This window comes from Ochotona princeps, chromosome 12 (assembly GCF_030435755.1).
Source record: "Ochotona princeps isolate mOchPri1 chromosome 12, mOchPri1.hap1, whole genome shotgun sequence".
Lineage (NCBI taxonomy): Eukaryota > Metazoa > Chordata > Mammalia > Lagomorpha > Ochotonidae > Ochotona > Ochotona princeps.
In genome coordinates, this window is record NC_080843.1 from 31,533,802 (window position 1) to 31,553,383 (window position 19,582).

The following is a 19,582-nucleotide window of genomic DNA, read 5'->3' on the forward strand; positions in this document are numbered from 1 at the left end:
CCATTAGAATCCCCATCATTTCCACACATCTCGAACACACATAAATCTCTCCATTTTCCTTTCCATTTTTGCAAAAAGTCTTTCCTCATTTGTTCAAATATTGCAGGTTTCTTAATCTTGTACAGTTTGCTGAATAAAGAACATTTTTGAAAGCCCAACACCCAAACTATCAATTTCAAATATGACAAAAGCATGAAGTATTTTTTCCAACTGAAGATATGAGGATTTATTTAATGAGACTGATTAATACCAGGCAGTTAGTAAGAGAAAATATTCTAAGGATTAATTAATAGATGTCCGCTTAAAATTGAATCACATACCAATTTTGTAAGAACACATGTCTACCTATACCTGGCACTATGAAACCATGTGTTACCCTGCAGCTTGCAATGCTGGCCAAAAAGCTGTATAGCAATGCTACTTCCAAATTTACAGCCTTATTTCCAACACAGAACCCTACTCATGTGTTTGAAAAGCCAGTGAAAGATGGCCCAAGTGTGTGAGCACCTTGCTACTCATGTAGAAGCTACTAACATGGGAAAACTGAATGGAGCTCCAGATTCCTGGCTGTATCCTGGCCCAGCCTCAGCCATTCTGACCATCTCAGGAGTGAAGTGGCAGATGGAAGATTTCACCCTTTCTCCTTGTCTCTGTCTCTCTTGGTTACTCTTTCTTTCAAATTAATGAAGAAATACATATTAAAAAAGAAGATAACTGATTAAGCTGAGACTTTCTATGTGAGCAATCAAATAATTTTCAGAAAGAAATGATATTGCTGCAGACATACTGAAAGCAACTGTTGGCAATAGCTGTATTATGAGTACAGCACTGATATAAAATTTTTATTTTATGTAATGTTCAGTTCATACAACTCTGATTTATTTTTGAAATCAATAATCACTTCTCAGCTTTTTGACTAGGATCAAGTGTGTTTTGGAAATTAACTTTTTTTCCCCTTTTACAAGTTTTTACAGGTCCATAGGCTCAGGGAAATCCCCTCCCACCATTTTCATTTCTCCCCTTCTCTGCACTGATTTCTCCCATATTATTACAATAGTGTAGTCCTTCAACAATAGTCACAGTTCCATCATTCTGCTATGTAATTGTATCCTGACATTGAAAGTATAGATAGTGGTAGAAAGTCCTACAACCTATTCTAAAGATGATAATTGATTTTATTAAAAAAATAAACTGATGGGGCAGGCACTATGTCTCAATAGGCTAGTCTTCTACCACGTCTTGCCAGCATCCAATATGAGCACGCATTCATGTCCTGGCTGCTCTACTTCCCACTTTGCTCCCTACTTGTGGCCGAGGGAAGCAGAAAAGGATGGCCCAAATCCTTGGGATCCTGCACCCATGTGGGAGGTCAGAAAAAAGCCACAGGCCCACAGCTTCAGATCAGCTCAGCTCTGGCTATTGCAGCCATTTAGGGAGTGAGCCAACAGATGAAAAACTTTCTCTACATACATATACCCTGTAGAGTTCAACAGAGTGGGCATTGCTTCACTGGCCTTGGATCCCCTGTGCCCCGCTCATTCTTGGTGCAGTCATCACACCAGGGCTCCCAGTCCCCTGTGGGGAATCAGCACAAATAATTACTAGCATTCTCTACAAAATCACTTTGAAACTTAGTATCTGACATACTAACAAAGAAAGCATATTGCTCTTTATAAACCCATTGATAAAACAAATTTATCAATATCAAAAGCACTTTTTTTCTAGGGCTTATTTGGCAAAATCTTATGAGATCTTTCTCAACCAGTACTTATTTCACTTGTTTTCTTTGTTTAGATTTTAAAAGAATAACTACAAAGTACTTTTAAAATATTTTTATTGGGCCCAGCACGGTGACCTATTGGCTAAAGTCCTCACCTTTCATGCGCTGGGATCCCAGATGGGTGCCGGTTCTAATCTAGGCAGCTCACTTCCCATCAAGCTCCCTGCCTATGGCCTGGGAAAGCAGTTGAGGACGGTCCAAAGCCTTGGGGCCCTGCACCCGCATGGGAGACCTGGAGGAAGTTCCTGGCTCCTGGATTCGGATTGGCGCAGCACTGGCCGTTGTGGTCACTTGGAGAGTGAATCATCGGACTGAAGATCTTCCTCTATGTCTCTCCTCCTCTCTGTATATCTGCCTTTCCAATAAAAAAAAATCTTTAAAAAATATTTTATTGGGTTTGGCGCAGTAGCCTAGCAGCTAAAGTCCTCACCTTGCATGCTGGGGATCCCATATGTGCTCTGGTTTTAATCTCAGCAGCATCAAAACCTGGAAAAGCGGTCGAGGATTGCCCAAAGTCTTGGGACCCTGTACCCAGGTGGGAGAACCAGAAGAGTCTCCTGGTTTAGGATTAACTCAGCTCTGACTGTTGGGGCAACTTGGGGAGTGAATCATTTTATGGAAGATCGTCCTCTCTGTCTCTCCTCCTCTCTATAATCTGACTTTCCAATAAATAAAAAAAAAATGAAACAAAATGAAACAAACAAAAAAAAAAAACTTAAGAAAAAGTTCATCAAGACATCTTTGAAAGTAAAATAAAACACAGTACAAAACATCTCAAAAATGATTTTCTCTCAGATGCTTCTCTAATTCTGTGCCTCTTCATTCTTTTATTATTATTATTATTCCCAATATCTCCTTTAGGTTGCCTTTGCAGCATACCTATGGATCAGTGATATAACTGATTGTGTATTCTAACCAAGGCCATTAATGGCACTGTTCTATCTTGGTCTGCAGCTTTCACATAGCCTTTCTTCTGTTTTACCCTGTATAATCCTTCAACTGTATTTCCTGAGCTTCTCAACCAAGGATGTAAGTTATGCTTGCTTGAGTATTAGGCTTTTTTTTTAAATAATAAATGATTCTAATTCTCATTTTATCAAGGTTAAAAATAGATAATATATATTTCACCATCTATTATGTTCCAGGTACTAGACCGGTTTTTCTAAAATGATTATTTCATTTAATATTTCTCATAACTCAAAATGAAATGACTGGTAATATGTCCTGCATATAAATTGGAGCATTCAGTATGATCTAGTCTGAAGTCACTCATTAGTAAATATTGTAAGTAAGAATCAAGGAACTATTTGCTTCAACCCAGATTCTAAGTATCTAGCCAGTGAACGTCTTGGTTTTACTATGGTATTCTTCCTCCACAACTCCACTAGGTTCACATAATTCAATAATTTTTAGCAAGTTTACCTTCAAATGTGCTGTGCTGCAAATCTTTAAACTACAAAACAAATTTCTCTTGAAAAAAGCTACATAAAATTCCAATGAAAGTTTGTTAGGCAAGTTTAAGAAAGAGCTGACGAGAGAGAGAATGCATAAAATATTGATAATTTAGCTTAGATAATTAATCTTTAATTTTTGCTATGGCATATATATATAAACATATGCTTACATATACCTATATATTGTGTATATAACTCCTTGATTTTAAACTACTTTTTTGAATTCTCATCACTTTTCCACTGTAACTTTTTTTATTACTTTGTCAAATAAGGTAGAAAAAGAGCCCAATGGGTTTTCACGTTGCCTAATTGTGAATATCTTCTGATAAGTCAGTAATCATATGAAGATGTGTTATTTTTTTTTGTAAGGGTGAGTAGCATTTTAGAAATAAATAATTTGTACCATGTGACACCACATAGGTCATCTTCTATTAGAGGTCACTGAGAAGTATTAGAGAATTTTTTGGAGACATGAATGTTGAAATTAAATCATGTAAATGAGGAATGAGCATGATAGTTTACAATGAAGGCATAATTCACAATGGCAAGAACATTTTGCACAAGCTAAGCCATTTTGTTTGCTTGGATGTTGAATCTAAGGATGTCAGTTGGTCAGAGTCAGAGCAGAAAGATGTTGTATTCTTTTTTTTAAATTTCCTTAATTTTATTAATTACATTGCATTATGTGACACAGTTTTATAGACACTGGGATTCCCCCCACCCCTCCCCAAAGCCTCCCTCCATGGTGGATTGAATTTGAACTGTGGTAATGCAAGATGTTGTATTCTTTCAACACAGTTTTTCATTCATGTTACAGGTAATCAGGAAACTACATCATCAGGTGCTTCTGCTGTACATTCTAGATTCAGTGGGATGGATTTTAAATAGTGCTACAAAAATAATCAGTTAGGACATACATTATTTTATGTTTTCATATTAGCAAGAGTTTTTGCTTCAAATGCTATTTATTTCAAAATTATTGCCACAGATAGTTTGCACACAAAATAAAGCAAATATAGAAGAGCATGGCTTGATAGAGAAGGGAAACCACATCTGGACTCCTGAGTGCACAAGTTGCTGCACCAGAAAGCAGTGTCAAATCCTCCAACGGCCCACAGCTTCACAAAGGTCCAAGAACACAGTGGAGGCCTGAGGACAATGGTCTGCAGTTCAAGGCCACAGAAGGGTTTGTTTCAAGCGTGTCCTTGAGGGCAGTCACATACTGACTTCTGCTCTTGGGTCATGCGGTTGTTCCTGACCATCCCTTATTAGCAGATGAACAGCAACATGGAACATGGCTATTAAGGTTTCTGCCAGATCAATCCTTGTAATTTGACTCCCCATGCAGTTTAATGAAAGATTGAAGCAGGGAGCTTTCTTGATCATATCTGCCTTTCTTAAATTAGGGAGCTTCCTTTTGGCTGGCTGATCTAATCATTTTTCTTGTGTTTGAGTCTTTCATGTCTTACTTCTTAATTGAGCACCAATTCCATTTCCAATGCTGTTCATGCCAAGCAGATTTTAGTATTATTAACATAACTCAAGATATTTTTGGGTCTTTAAAATATGAGTCATCATGTGTTTGTCTGATATTAGATCTACTTCGAGGATTCTAACACTTTAGCTATTATAAACTCAGCAATAACAAGTGTGTTTTCCCTGCCCCAAGTCCCTTCAGACTTAATCACTCATGGAAGATGTGAGAAGATTTACTCTTCTCATCCTCAGACAATTAATAATAAAATGTATCAACTTTCAGAAATGCACTTTGCTCATTGATAATTCAGTGAAGTTTCAGTAGATTAATCTTTTGATATGTTCCCAAAATAAATAAATCTGTATGAAGGTGGTTCATTTCTGTTTATCTATCACTGAGCAAAACATGCTGGCCCAGATTGTGCAAGTATTAGCAGAAAAATCATGAAAAATGCATGATCTCTGCTCTGAAAGCCTGTTTTCTCAAGGTCAGAGTCCTAAGAAAGTCTTTATAGTTTCAGACTGAGTATCTATCGCAAACATAAACGTTTGGACCCTTCTGGAAACAGGATTCATACTGGTCACCAAATTGGCCACAGATTATTACAAACAAGGCAAAGGTAAAGAATTATTCATGGTGACATCATTTCAACGTGAAGATTTTGAAATACAATACAATTGAAATTTGCAGGGAATCCACAACATTCTGCTGATTTTAGGATATTTTATTCAAGAGAAACCAAAGCTAAAACTTTTATGAATATCTACAAACCACCTCTGTTCAGACTTGAGTCATTGATTTGTTTCAAATTTAACTTCTCCTTTATTTTGATTTTGCAATATCATTTTAAAAGTTGTAAAATGAATCATAATTCTGAGACCATCATATATCTGCTATGTAAACTTAGATAAATTACTGTATGAGCTTCAATTTCCTTTTAAAACGATATAAAATGGAACAATTCTGTAAAAGGCACATAAGAGAAACAATATATTTGAAAATGGTTTAGATTCATATTTACGATATAAAACTAGCGATTATTTGTGTATTGAGTGCATACATGTCAGAATGATGCAATCTCTTTAACACACACAAACATTCATAAGCCTTTGACAAAATATTGTTCAGAACTAAAAATAAAATCAGGTCAGATAATTCATCATACATCAAACATTAATGGAAAACTTTTGAAAAGTATGGCTTCCAACTCTGACTTTGCACACATAAAAGTATTGACAAATGTCCCTGCCATCTCTCTCATTGCTATACCCAGCAGACTATGTGAACTGAACAAGTTTTATTTTTATTTCTTTGGTTTTGTTATAGTTTCAAAATAACCAGTAAAATAGTGAATTTTCTTCAAAATCTTCTCTTAAAGCCCCATTTCCCTCTTTAAAAATTAGCAGATTAGTTGTTTTCTTCTCCAATAAATAGGCACATAAATATAAAAGCAGCAAAAGGAAAGCGCTGCCTTGCGCTTATACCACCATCTGTTACTGAGTGCATTTTGGGTGCTGTGTTAGCTGATGCAAACTGTATACTGCTGAAATGAGCATTCCTTTACCACTTCAGTGAAACTTGACTCAATTCACTGATTTTACTCAATCAATAAGAAAGTAGAATGCCATATAAATCATACAAACTCATTTATGTTTACTCTAGCTTCTCTGTGAGCTAAGAATGCCTATGTAACTAAGTAGACAAAAAGGCAAACATTAAAGGAGCCCTCAACATTTACAGATTTATTTCATAAGATTTATTTTACCATCATTTTAGCAAAAAGAAGTCATTAAAACACAGTGAAGATATTCTACTTTAGTCTGATTTTTAAAAGATGTATCTATTTTTATTGGAAAGGCAGATACACACAGAGGAAGAGACACAGAGAGGAAGATCTTCCGTCCGATGATTCACTCCCCAAGTGGCCCCATCAGGTGGACCTGCACCAATCCCAAGCCAGGAGCCAGGAGCTTCTTCCAGGTCTTGCACGTGAGTGCAGGGTTCCAAGGTTTTGGGCCGTTCTCAAATGCATTCCCAAGCCACAAGCAGGAAGCTAGACGGGAACTGGGGCAGCCTGGGTTAGAACCGGCACCCAAATAGGATCCTGGCACGTTCAAGGTGAAAACTTTAGCAGCTAGGCTATCGCAGCAGGCTTTAGTATGACTTTTTTTTATTACAGAATGATAATGCAATAATGACTGAGAAACTGTAGCTGCTAAATTTGTTTCCAAAACTTAACAACTGTATCAGTTTTGAACGTTAAGTGAAATTGCAATTTTTTTAAAGATGTATTCATCTTTAATGGGAAGTCAAATATACCAAGAGGAGGAGAGACAGAGAGGAAGATCTTCTATCTGATGATCCACTCTGCAAGTGACTGCAATGGCCGTAGCTAAGCCAATCCGTAGACAGGAGCCAGAAGCTTCTTCTGGGTCACCCACTCAGGTGCAGGGTCCCAAGGCTTTGGGCTGTCCTTGACTGCCTTTCCAGGCCACAAACAGGGAGTTGGATGGAAAGCCGGGATTTCATGATTAGAATTGGCACCAATATGGGATCCTGGCACGTGCAAGGCGAGAACTTCAGTCACTAGGCAACTGCACAGGGCCCAAACATGTACTTTTAAATGAAAAGGATTTTTTTATGACATCAATGGAAATTGCATCATGAAAAAATGTATGAATTTCAAGGTTTCTTAACATTAAATTTAATATTTTCACGAACTTTTTAAAGAAGCCTTATGTGAGCATAAATATAAATGTAAATATAAATATTTTTATCATAGCATGAAATTCCCATCTTTCTTTCATACTAACTCACACACACAGTGTTCCGTATGCATAGGTGTGTCATTTTAGTTTCTTCCATTACTTCATACACATAAATGGAATATCAAATATGGTGATTTGCAATATTTTTAGATTACTTGAGCATGAATTTGCTTATAACTTCTTTGACTGATATACAACCATGATAATGACTCCTGAATGTAAAAGTCAATATTGTTACTACGGGTTTTTTTTTTTAGCAAAATATTGCATATGGTGTAAGCTCAGCTGCCTTGATGTTGATATTGTAAAAACGTCTCATGTGACTTTGTCAGCTAATCTTAGCATTCTATACACCTCAGCCAAGGTGTAAAGCAGAACGTGACACGGAGAGACATGTATACCTCAGTACCATTTTACAAAATATTATGCAAGTTACTACAAATGAACTGTCCAGGATAAGGTGTGAGAGATACAAATCAGAAGTAAGTAAATATTTCTATGCCAATCTGAATCCCTCACTCTAAGAGTTATAATAAAGTCACTGCATTAATTAGTTTTTCATTGGGTAGCTCCATTGACATGGTTATCAAGAATGCCTGATGGTGGGCCAGATCATGATGGGAGAGTATATGAAGAGAAAAGATTATACATAGTATAGTAACTTGGTAGTATAGTATCTTTGTGATAGGAACCACCGCATACAGATGTGAAGATAGAATGTAGTTTTCGTCCTACTTACAAATCAAGACTCTCAGTGAAACCATTGAGTGTATCTTAACCATTGGGTCCTAGACTCTCTGCCATCATTCCTTCCTACAATGTCAGGATATACTTAAATAGCAGAATGATGGACTTACGACTCATTCTGAAGGGCTGTACTCTTGTAATGACATGGGGGAAGTTAAGGGAGGTGGTTGTGGAGATTTGGGGAGTGAGTTGGGAAATCTTGGAGTCTATGGAACTGTATCATTGAAAAATGGAATGATGAGGTGATTGTATAATTAATTTTAAAAAGGAGAAAAGATCACATCCCTGAGACAGGAAGCCAGAACTAATTTCAGAGTCAATGTTTGTCCGTCTCAGTCTCACAGAGTCTTCCTTCTGTGAATACCACCAGTGCTGACCTAAGGCTTTCTCACTGGACTCCAGCTTAGGGAAGTTCTGTGACTTCTATTTCACTATTCTAAGACACTTGGAAGATACTTTTCCAAATCACACTTAGTAACATTTTTACATCTGTTTTTCTATGTGACAATAGAAACCTGAAAATATTTCTTACCTGAAAATAACACTGTAACTGAAACAAAATTTAAAGTATGCAATGCTAAGCATGGGACCATATGGAAATGAGAATATGGAAGCCTGTTAAACATATTGTTAACAGAAAACTCATAGGCTTCCAGTAGACTGTTGATGAGAATTCCAAGTAAAAAAAAATGTTATTGTAAACTGAAATAAAGGAAATGCTTGTCATGTGTTGCATTTCAAGAGATATGCACCTGCAGTTGAATCATCAGGAACTGAATGAGGAAAATGAGGTGTCACTGTCAGAAATAGAATTAATTTCTTTTTTGTTGTTTTTTAAAAAGGTCAAGCCATGCGTTTGGAATACATTTCTTTTAGCTACACATTGCACGGCTCTGTTAAGAAGATATAGAAAAAAATGAAATTCTTTAATTTTCAAGGGAAATTTAAAGAGAATTAGAAATTCAGGTTTCAAAAATAAAGCTATTTGCAACTGTAATATTTCCTGTGAGAAAATTCTCCAACTAAGAGAAAATCTTGAGATAAAGTACAGAGTGCTCTCAGGAAAGCATGGTCTGAAGGTAAAGGCTTAGCCAAGAGTGTGGCCATAAATCCCTTTCACAAGATCACACAAAGATTTAAGCTCATGGCTCATAAAGTCTTTCAGATAGAACAAAATACACTCTTAATGGCATGCCTGACAGTGCCTCTCATAAACAATAAGGTTCCTAAGAATTTTTATTTGTTCCTTATGGAAAGCTTCAAGGAAACTAATATAAAGAAAAGTTAGTATCAAGGAGACAAATGTATATAGAGTTTGTTTAATGGGTTGAATTAAAGAGATTTGAAAGGAACTCATTTAAAAATTACTTTAGCTTGGACTGTACAAAATGTGAAAGATTGCAATGGATTCCCAAACTTCCTTGTGAAGAGAGGAGGCTGATATACACATACAGTCACTTTGCTTAGAGATAACGAAGGATAACCAAAAAATGATTAATAAATAAGAGCCAAGAGTCAAGAGTTATCATTCCCAGAGGGGTACTGAAGTTTAATCAAGAATGTAGCCATGTAGACCTGTCTTGATTTCATATTTGCTAGGGCCAGTGACCTCTATGTGTCTTCCCTTTTTCCATTTTGGGCATGAATGGTTGTTGTGATAATGTAATGTCTTTTACTCCCTTTTATGTTGTTTGTGAAAGTGACAGAGAATGTGCCTCCTTAGTTCAGTGGTTTTGAGTTGATAGAATCTGTACTAAAAAACAAAGACTAAGGAGGCCCAAAAGTGATTGGCCCCTATTTAGATCAAGTGTTCCCACAACGTAAGCCTTTTATCTGATGTGTTAAATGCATTAGATTTTTGGGAATCAAGAAGGAAAGGGCTTCTATTTTAGAGGTAGAAGGTATGTGAATAACTTCTTTACAGAGTGCATTTAAGTACTCTTTAAAAATGAGCTGGGTAGGGGATACACTCTGTCCTTTATTCAGAAGTAGGTGAGCTCCATTCTCTAGCTCTACTTCTTGCCTATGGTTCTTGCCAATGCACACCTTGGGAGGCTAAGCCTATGGGAGACTTACAATGAGTTTGCAGCTCTCAGCTTCAGCTTTGACCAGCATAAGTCACTGGAGGCATCGGGGCAATGAACCAGCAGACGGGAACTTCCTCTAGCTGGCTTTCTCCCACTGTTTCTATGCCTTTGAAGGGAAGCATACGAGTATTTTAAAAACAACTGCCCATTTTTATAATTCATTTCTAACTGAAAGTTTAAAGCTAAATGGCTTTATTTTCATTTCTAGAATTGAGTGTTTATGATTTTTTAAGCAAATACAGTATGTTAGCAATGATGTATGACTTTCAAGGCTAGGTTACAAACTGCCTTGTAGCTTCTACTTTATTTTTTACAAAACTAAGCTTAGTTCTATCCAAGCTGTGCCATGAGTGTGTAGAGAAGCTGTGTTTACATCTTTAAACTTGAAGCCAGCTGAGCCAAGCCTTCTAGTCACCCAGGCATATAAGTAAAATAAATAAATAAATAAAAAAGCAAAAGATACACACAAAACTTTTTGAAAGTCCCTCTTCCAGCATCAACTATGCCATCATCAATTCGCTGAAGTCATATTTGGCTACAATATGCTACGATGAAAAAATGTGGTCCTTTCCAGTTTTCATCAGAAGTGTTCTGTGTGGTGGTATCTCTCTTTGCTTAATCTTCAGCCAATTACTGTCATTAAAGAGGATCACTGTTAACCTTTCTGTCATAAAGAATTGGGAATGTTTAACATTCCGTCACAAAAGAAATCACTACTGGACGTATGATTGTTTTAAACTTTGAACACACCCACCACTATGCTACAGAGTGTTGGGAGAAAAAAATAAATACTTAGAGAACTTGGTAGGAATAATCTTAGTATGCTCTTTCTTCCCTCCCGTGCCTTGGTGCTCAAGACTATCTACGTTGACACACAATGAAAAGTATGACAAGATAATGATCATCACACACTCTACATTCTGCTGGACAGCATTGCACATCAGTGTGTTAACCTCCTTTAACAATACAACTTGGTTTTCCAGCACTATACCATTTTTTTCAAGATATTTGGAAGGCAAAGTCTCACTTTCTTTATTAAAGAATGTTTGAATAGAAGCTACATTCTGTCAGTGAGAGAGAAAATTTCCTGTCCACTAGTCCACTACCCAAGCATCTGCCACAGCTACAACTGGACCATTTGAAGCCAGGAGCCAGCAATTCGATCACATTTATTTCAAAAGCCTAAGTTGTTGGGCTGCATTGAATTTTCTTTCTAGGCACATTCTCAGGAACTAGATTATAAGTGAAGCAGCCATGACTCAAAAAGGCACTACACTGTGGAATGCCAGCACAGCAAGTGGTGGTTTAATTCACCGTAATACTCACCTCTATGTAATCATTCTTTAGTAAAGAAAGTTAACTCAATGAGGTAAATATTAAGAAAGTGTATTTGCTAGGGTCCCAGCTGATGGCTTAAGCATTCTATCAGAGGTTAGTTGCAAGTCTTGGTTTTTCGCTTACAATCAAGCTGTCCAATAGTGCACCTGGGAAAGCCGTGAATAATGGCCTGGAGTTCCTACCATATATATGGGAAGCCTGGATGAAGCTCCTGCCTCCTGGTTTTGCTATGGTCTAACCCTGGCTATTGCAACTATTTAAAGATGGAAATAGCAGATGAAAATCTAGTTGGCCCTCCATCAGTCACTTGATCTTATAAATTAAAAATAATACAGATCTTTTTAAAAACATACAAAAAGAAAGTGTATTTGATGGAAACTAACTCCTCTACTGCAATGCATGTGTTGAGAATGCTATATGAAACATTTAAAACATTTAATGAGTTCTAAGATTATTAGTGTTAACTATAAGAAAGTAAGAAAAGATAAAAAAATGTGTATGGTATGAAAGATATCACTAATCACTCTAGCATGTTTGGAGCCCAGCATTATTGACTACTTGTACTGTACAATAGATGTTTCAGCAGAGGCAAGGGGATTTATAGTGAAAACAGCCCACGTTAATGAGTCCATTTGCCAACAACATTTTTGTAACAAATCTTAGTGCTCAACAGCATTTTAATCTTATCATGGTCACCTCAAGAAAAAATTTAGGAGCCTGTTCTGTAACGTAAATCTCTTGATAAACAAACACAGTGTAAAAATAGTCTTAATTTCCGGAAAAAGACATCTACTTGCTTCTTTCCTAAACACTTCTGACGTTAACCATCTACTTTTTTTTTTTTGAAGATTTATTCATTTTATTACAGCAAGATATACACAGAGGAGGAGAGACAGAGAGGAAGATCTTCCGTCCCATGATTCACTCCCCAAGTGAGCCGCAACGGGCCGGTGCGCGCCGATCCGAAGCCGGGAACCTGGAACCTCTTCCAGGTCTCCCACATGGGTACAGGGTCCCAAAGCTTTGGGCCGTCCTCGACTGCTTTCCCAGGCCACCAGCAGGGAGCTGGATGGGAAGTGGAGCAGCTGGGATTAGAACCGGCGCCCATATGGCATCCCGGGGCCTTCAAGGTGAGGACTCTAGCCGCTAGGCCACGCCGTCGGGCCCTATCATCTACTTTTGTTACAGAAAGATTCCATAACATCTGGCTGCGTAATTAGCCATTGTTCACAAATTTGTTAATTTATTGACCTTACTTCAACTCTCGTTCCAAGTTGTGTGAACAGTGAGACATATTATTTAAGATATATTTCCAGAAACATAGTGCACTGGAATACCTAAATCAAACCTCCCAGTGAAAACAGTAAATAATGGGAACTAGAAAATTTCTTTTAAAACCATAAGTAGTTTTTAATGGAGAGATAGAATTAAAATTAACAGAGAGCTATATCATAAACCAATAAAGCCAAGTCAGAAATGCTGCAATCTTTAAAACTACACAAATCTGGAAGAAGGAAATTACTTCTTCCAAAGTGGCAACAGTTTTGTTGTGATGCCATTATCCCATCTGGGCCCCAGTTTAAGACCTACTTCTCATTGGCTCCCTGTTAAGGACCCTGGGATAGCAGCAGAAGATGGCTTGCATTCTGGGCTCCTGCCACCCAAAGTAGAGACCCAGATGAAGCCCCTGACCCCTAGCCTTGGTCTGGCTGAGACATTGAATTTCCATTCATTTGGGGAGTGAAACAGGAGATAGAACATCATGAGGGGACAGACGGTTAAAATTAAAGGTGAAAGGGAAATGGTTCCAATGGTTTGCTGTTTAGATGGGTCATGACACCAGTGGCATAGAAAATAGTAGGGATTGTAATTTTTGTTATTCAGGTATATTTGGAAGGTTCACCAGAATTCTACTGTCATTCCTTGATAGAAATGCATTCTGCAGATTTTCGCTGATTCATGATAGTCTGGTCTCCATGAAATCCTTAGTTTGTTGGGTTACACATATGTGTTTATTTCCTTTTGTTATTTATGTTTGTTTTGTGTTTTCGATGGAAATCATTTTACATTAGAGCAAACATATTATATATGCCCTTTTGAGACTGGCTCATTTCACTTAGCATAAGATTGTCCAGCTGGGCTCATTTGCAGGCAATTGATAGAAATCCATTCTTTTTAATAGCTGAGTAGTTATCTATAGTGTAAATGTACAGCAGCTTCTTTAACCAGTTCTATTTCAATGGACATCCAGGTTGTTTCCATATTTTTTTGCGATTGTTAATTGTGCTGCAATGAATACAGCTGTGCAAATTGCTTTCTCAAGGATCAGATCTTTGGGATATATTCCCAGAAGTGGGATTGTGGGTTATAAGGTAGGCGAATTTTCAGTTGCCTGAGTATTCTCTGCACCAACTCCCATAGCGCCTACACCAGCCTGCAATCCCACCAGCAGTGGAGTTGGGTTCTTTTACCCCAGATTTTCGCTAGCAGGTGTTGTTGGTAATTTTCTGTATGTGGACCATTCTCACTCGATTTATGTAGAACCTTGGTATTGTTTTTATGTGAATTTTGTTTATTGCTAGGGAGCTTGAGCTTGAACAAGGCTCTATAGACTTGCTTCTTTGGAAAGTGTCTGCTCAATTCGTTCCTTTGCCCATTAATAAATGGGCAAAATAAAAGCAAATAAATAAACTGCTTTGTTTATTCTTCTGTTATGTTTTTCTGGAGTTCTTTGTACATTGTGCTTATTAGCTACCTGTCTGTTGTGTAGTATGCAAATATTTTATCTGTTGGTTTTCTTTTTCTTTTTTAACTTTTAAAAAGATTTATTTTATTTTCATTGGAAAGTCAGATATACAGAGAGGAGAGACAGAGAGAAAGATCTTCCATCTGATGATTCACTCCCCAAGAGGGTGTAACGGCTAGAGCTGAGCTGATCTGAAGCCAGGAGCCTGGAGCCTTTTCTAGGTCTCCCACGCAGGTGCAGGTTCACAGGGTTTTGGGTGTACTCTACTGTTTTCCCAGGCCACAGGTAGGGAGCTGGATGGGAAGTGGAGCACCCGGGATTAGAACCAGTGCCCATATGCAAGGCAAGGACTTTAGCTACTAGACTACCTCAGCGGGCCCCTCCTTTGTATTTTGTTGATTGTTTTCTATGCTGTCCAGAAGAAGCTTCATAATTTAATGTAGTCCCACTTGTCTATTCTGTTCTTAACTTGGTTTGCTTTTGATGATTTTTCTAGGAAATCTTCACCAACGCCTTTATCATATAGAGTAATTCCTATATTTTCTTCAAAAAGGTTAACGGTTTCTGGGTGTAGGTTTAGGTCCTTTATCCACGTAGATTTGATCTTCGTGTTTGGTATAAGGACATGGTTCTGTTTCTTACTTCTGCAGGCTGCTATCCAGTTGTCCCCACAGCATTTGCTCAAGAGGGCATCTTTCTTCCCTGGGGAGTTGCTTTCTGTTCTCTCATCAGATTAGATGGCGGGACATGCGTGAACTCCTTTCTGATGTTTCTGTTCTGCTCTGTTGATCCTCCCCTCTGTTTCTGCAGCAGTGCCATGCCATTTTGAATCATACCATCCTATAATGTGTCCTAAGTTCTGATATTGTGATCCCTCCAGCCAAGTTCTTTTTCTTCAGGGTAATTTTGGCTATTGTGTTCTCTTGTTCTTCCAGATGAGCTTTTGTATCATTCTTTTCCAGCTCTTTGAAGAATGTTCTTGGCATTTTAATTGGAATAGCATTGAATTTTTTTTTTTTGATATTTTGTTTTTGGTAATGAAGACATTTCAATGATACTGACTCTACCCATCCAGGAACAAGGTATATTTCTACTTTTTTTTTTTTTGTAAAGATTTATTTATTTTGTTACAAAGTCAGATATACAGAGAGGAGGAGAGACAGAGGAAGATCTTCCGTCCAATGATTCACTCCCCAAGTGAGCCGCAATGGTTGGTGCACGCCGATCCGAAGCCAGGAACCAGGAACCTCTTCCGGGTCTCCCACGCGGGTGCAGGGTCCCAATGCATTGGGCCGTCCTCAACTGCTTTCCCAGGCCACAGGCAGGGAGCTGGATGGGAAGTGGAGCTGCCAGGATTAGAACCGGCACCCATATGGGATCCCGGTGCATTCTAGGTGAGGACTTTAGCCGCTAGGCCACGCCACTGGGCCCAAAATAGAAATTTTTTTTTAAAATGTAGAAATAGGGCCCAGCGGCGTGGCCTAGCGGCTAAAGTCCTTGCCTTGAACGCCCCGGGATCCCATATGGGCGCCGGTTCTAATCCCGGCAGCATGTCTTTCTGCATCCAGACCAAAGACAGACTCCCAGTGAAATGGCCAAAAATATTCTGACAGGGTCCGGCGCGATAGCGTAATGTTTAAGGTCCTCGCCTTGAATGCACCGGGATCCCAGATGGGTGCCGGTTCTAATCCCGGCAGCTCCACTTCCCATCCAGCTCCCTGCCTGTGGCCTGGGAAAGCAGTAGAGTACACCCAAAGCCTTGGGACCCTGCACCCGTGTGGGAGACCCGGAAAGAAGTTCCTGACTTCTGGCTTCGGATCGGAGCAGCACAGGCCGTTGCGGCCGCTAGGGGAGTGAATCAATGGACGGAAGATCTTTCTCTCTGTCTCTTTTCCTCTCTGTAATATATCTTTCCAATAAAATAAATAAATCTTTAAAGCAAATATTTTGACAGTAGGAGGTTGGACTCTCTGATATTGCCCATGCCTAAAATATCAAAATAAGTCAGTAGCAGAATGATGGCCCTAGGACTACTAATGAAGAACCTCCCATTGTAATATTAAAGGGAAAGGCAATGAGAGGGAGCAGACTTTCCAAGAGGTATTGGAGATCCCAGAGCCTACGGACTGCATCATAAAACAATAAAAATTGAAAAAGAAATAAAATCGTTTTTAAAAAGCATTTTATTTGTTTTTTATTTAAAAGGCAGAGTTCAATTGAAAGTTGTATTAAAAAAGAGAGAGAGTAGGTCTTCCATCTATTGGTTTACTACCCAAATGATCACAAGCTGGAGCTGGGCTGATCATAAGCTGAGAACCAGCAGCTTCTTTAGGCTCTCCCATGTGGGTGCAGGATCCCAAACATTTGAGTCATCTTCTGTTCTTTTCCCATGTCACAGTAGTGAACTGGTTCAGAAGTGGAGCAGTCATGACACAAACCATCACCTATATGGGTTACTGGCACAGCAGATGGGAGATTAGCATGCTGAGCCACCATGCTTCCTCAATGCTGCACTCTTTAAGGAATGTCTGTGATGGCCAGGTAAATATCAGTTAGTCTTGTGTTTACATGCACTGTTGTGTTCTACCTCAGACCTGGAGTTTCCCTATACAAAGCCTTCTAGGCAATACTGATCAACAGTATTTTATCCATTGAACGATCAAATGACTTCTATTGATTAGAACTTGGTTGTGTCAGTTGAATCACCCCCCAGTCCAATGCATTCCTTTTGGTAAAGGGCAAACAAGGACACCTTGGACTTTAGGAGACAAGTGAGAGACTGGGTGCTGCCTTTACATTGCAGAAATTTGGACTCATTAAAAATGTTCACTGTGGATGGCACAGTGGCTGAACAGGCTTGTCCTACATCCTGTGGCACAAGCAGGACATACGGACTCCAGGTTGTATTCTGGTTGCTCCAATTCCAGCCCAGTTCACTTCTTATGACCTGTGAGCGCTGTAGAGGATGGCCCATGTCGTTGGCACCCTGAACCCATGTGGGGAGCCAGAAAAGAATCCAGAATCCTGGCTTCAAATCAGCTCAGCTCTGGTAGTTGCAGTGTTTTGGGAGTGTGAAACACTGGATAGAAGACCTCTTTTTATTTCTTCTTTCTGCAAATCTCCCTTTCAAATAAATGTAAATAAATCTCCTTTAAAAATGTCTGGAAGATGACATATTCCTAAAAGCCTAAAAGGAGAAAGTCAGAAGTATTTTAAAAAATATTGGTGCAGAAAATCTTGTTGAGAAAAGTGTAATTCAAGCTAACCAGTGCTTAAACAAAATAAAACAAAACAAAAAACTTGACAAAATGGTCACTAGCAATAACATGGATAATTGAAAATATATTTGGTAAATTGGAAACTGGTTGATAGAGCAACTTCCACCTCTTTCACTTTTGTGCAGTGATCCAACATCCAGTGTAGTGATAGGTTTGGTTAAAGCAGCTAGGTAGATGTAACACTACGTGTGAACAGGGACTGAATGAGATGAGAAATTTTGAAGAAAATAAATTGATGTACAATGAAACAAGGAAGTGATTCTTGAAGCTGAATCAAGTCTATTGTCTATCTCCCATATCCCAATATGCCCTTACCTTTCTTTTAGCAAAAATAATTTACTGAGTTGTGGGAGCAATACAGCTCGTCCAACAAGGGCATAATCATTGGCCTGGATGAGTCATTTGCTTCTCAAATAGGTAAGAACTTTAATGCTCAGTAATGTCCGACAGGTTTTGTTTAGTTTAAATTCCACGTTCAAAACTCTCCCACTCACACTTTTTGAGAAGAGAGAGGAAGATAGACGAAACAAAGGATCCGTAATCTTTTCTAGAAAAACCCCAGTGTGAATGTAGACTGGGTTCTTAGTCCTATACTGACATGGCTACCTGATCTACCATGTACGTAAATCTCACTCCTCATATTTTCCAATTAATTGTGCTACAAATCACATTCTTTGTCTGCCTGTTCATCTGCCCCAGTCTTCATTGTCAGTAGATCAAGATACCAGGATTTACACCAACAGTAATCCTGCCACTAATCATGGATGGCATAGGTTACAGCCAACTACTTCCACTGATAGCTCCCCTGATTTATCTATTACCGTTGGTTTTATGTATCTTGAGATGTTCGTTCTTGGAACGGTCCCTCTTGGCTTTTCAACTGTAGCATGCTGCTGCATTGGGAAGCACAGCCACCTGTGAAGACCGTGTGAAAGAATCCCATTCAACAGCTACACTCAGCAGTAACTAACCATTGCCATTCTTTTCATCATGCCATCTGGCTTGCTCAAATCTGGTTTGGTCATTCACTGCACTCAGGCCTCAGATACAACCTTATATAACTGCATGAGAGGCTCTCTCAGGTACTACCAATTGGATCAAGTCAATTCATAGCACCCTCAGAGATAAAAATAAAATTTTCTTTAAGCTAGGATATTGCTTGCTTATAGTGTTGGGTTACTATTGCTGCTGAAGACCAAAGAGAGCTCCAAGCCACCAAAGATTATTGACATAATCCTTACTTTAAAATTGGAAAGAACCAATATGGTTTGCCTTGAACTTGCTTTAAAGTAGTGATCCCTGGCTTTCTTCCATGTTTTCTCTTAAAGAATGGGAATGTTTACTAGATACCAGTCCCATGAAGATACAACTTGTTCTCTGGTTTTACAGATCCAAAGATGATAAAAACAAACAAACAAACAAACAAACAATAAAACCTTCCCCCAAATGATACCCTGTGTCTCAGCCATATATGCTTTAGATGATGCTATTTGAAATATGCTGGTATTCAGATGAAAGCTTGGATTTCCAGCCAATGCTAAAAAGGGCAAGACTCAAGGATATTGAACACAGGTGAATGTATTCTGCATGTAGGATTAGAGTGCAGCCTGTAATGAGCTAAACAAAGCTTTCTGAAAACTTTTGTCTACCTGCATCCCCAGATTTTGATGTTATTTGAAAATAAGGTATCTATAAATGTAATTAGCTAAGATGAGGTCATAGAGGATTAGAATGAGCCATAAATCCAATTACTGGTGTCCTTGTAAGAGGATTAGAGGAGGCACAGATAAACATTCAGAAGAGAGCATTATAATGACAGAGGCAGATATTGGAGGGCAGCCAGAAACTAAACAATTGCCAACATTTGCCTAGATCACCCAGAAAGTAGGAAGTGGACTTGAATCCCC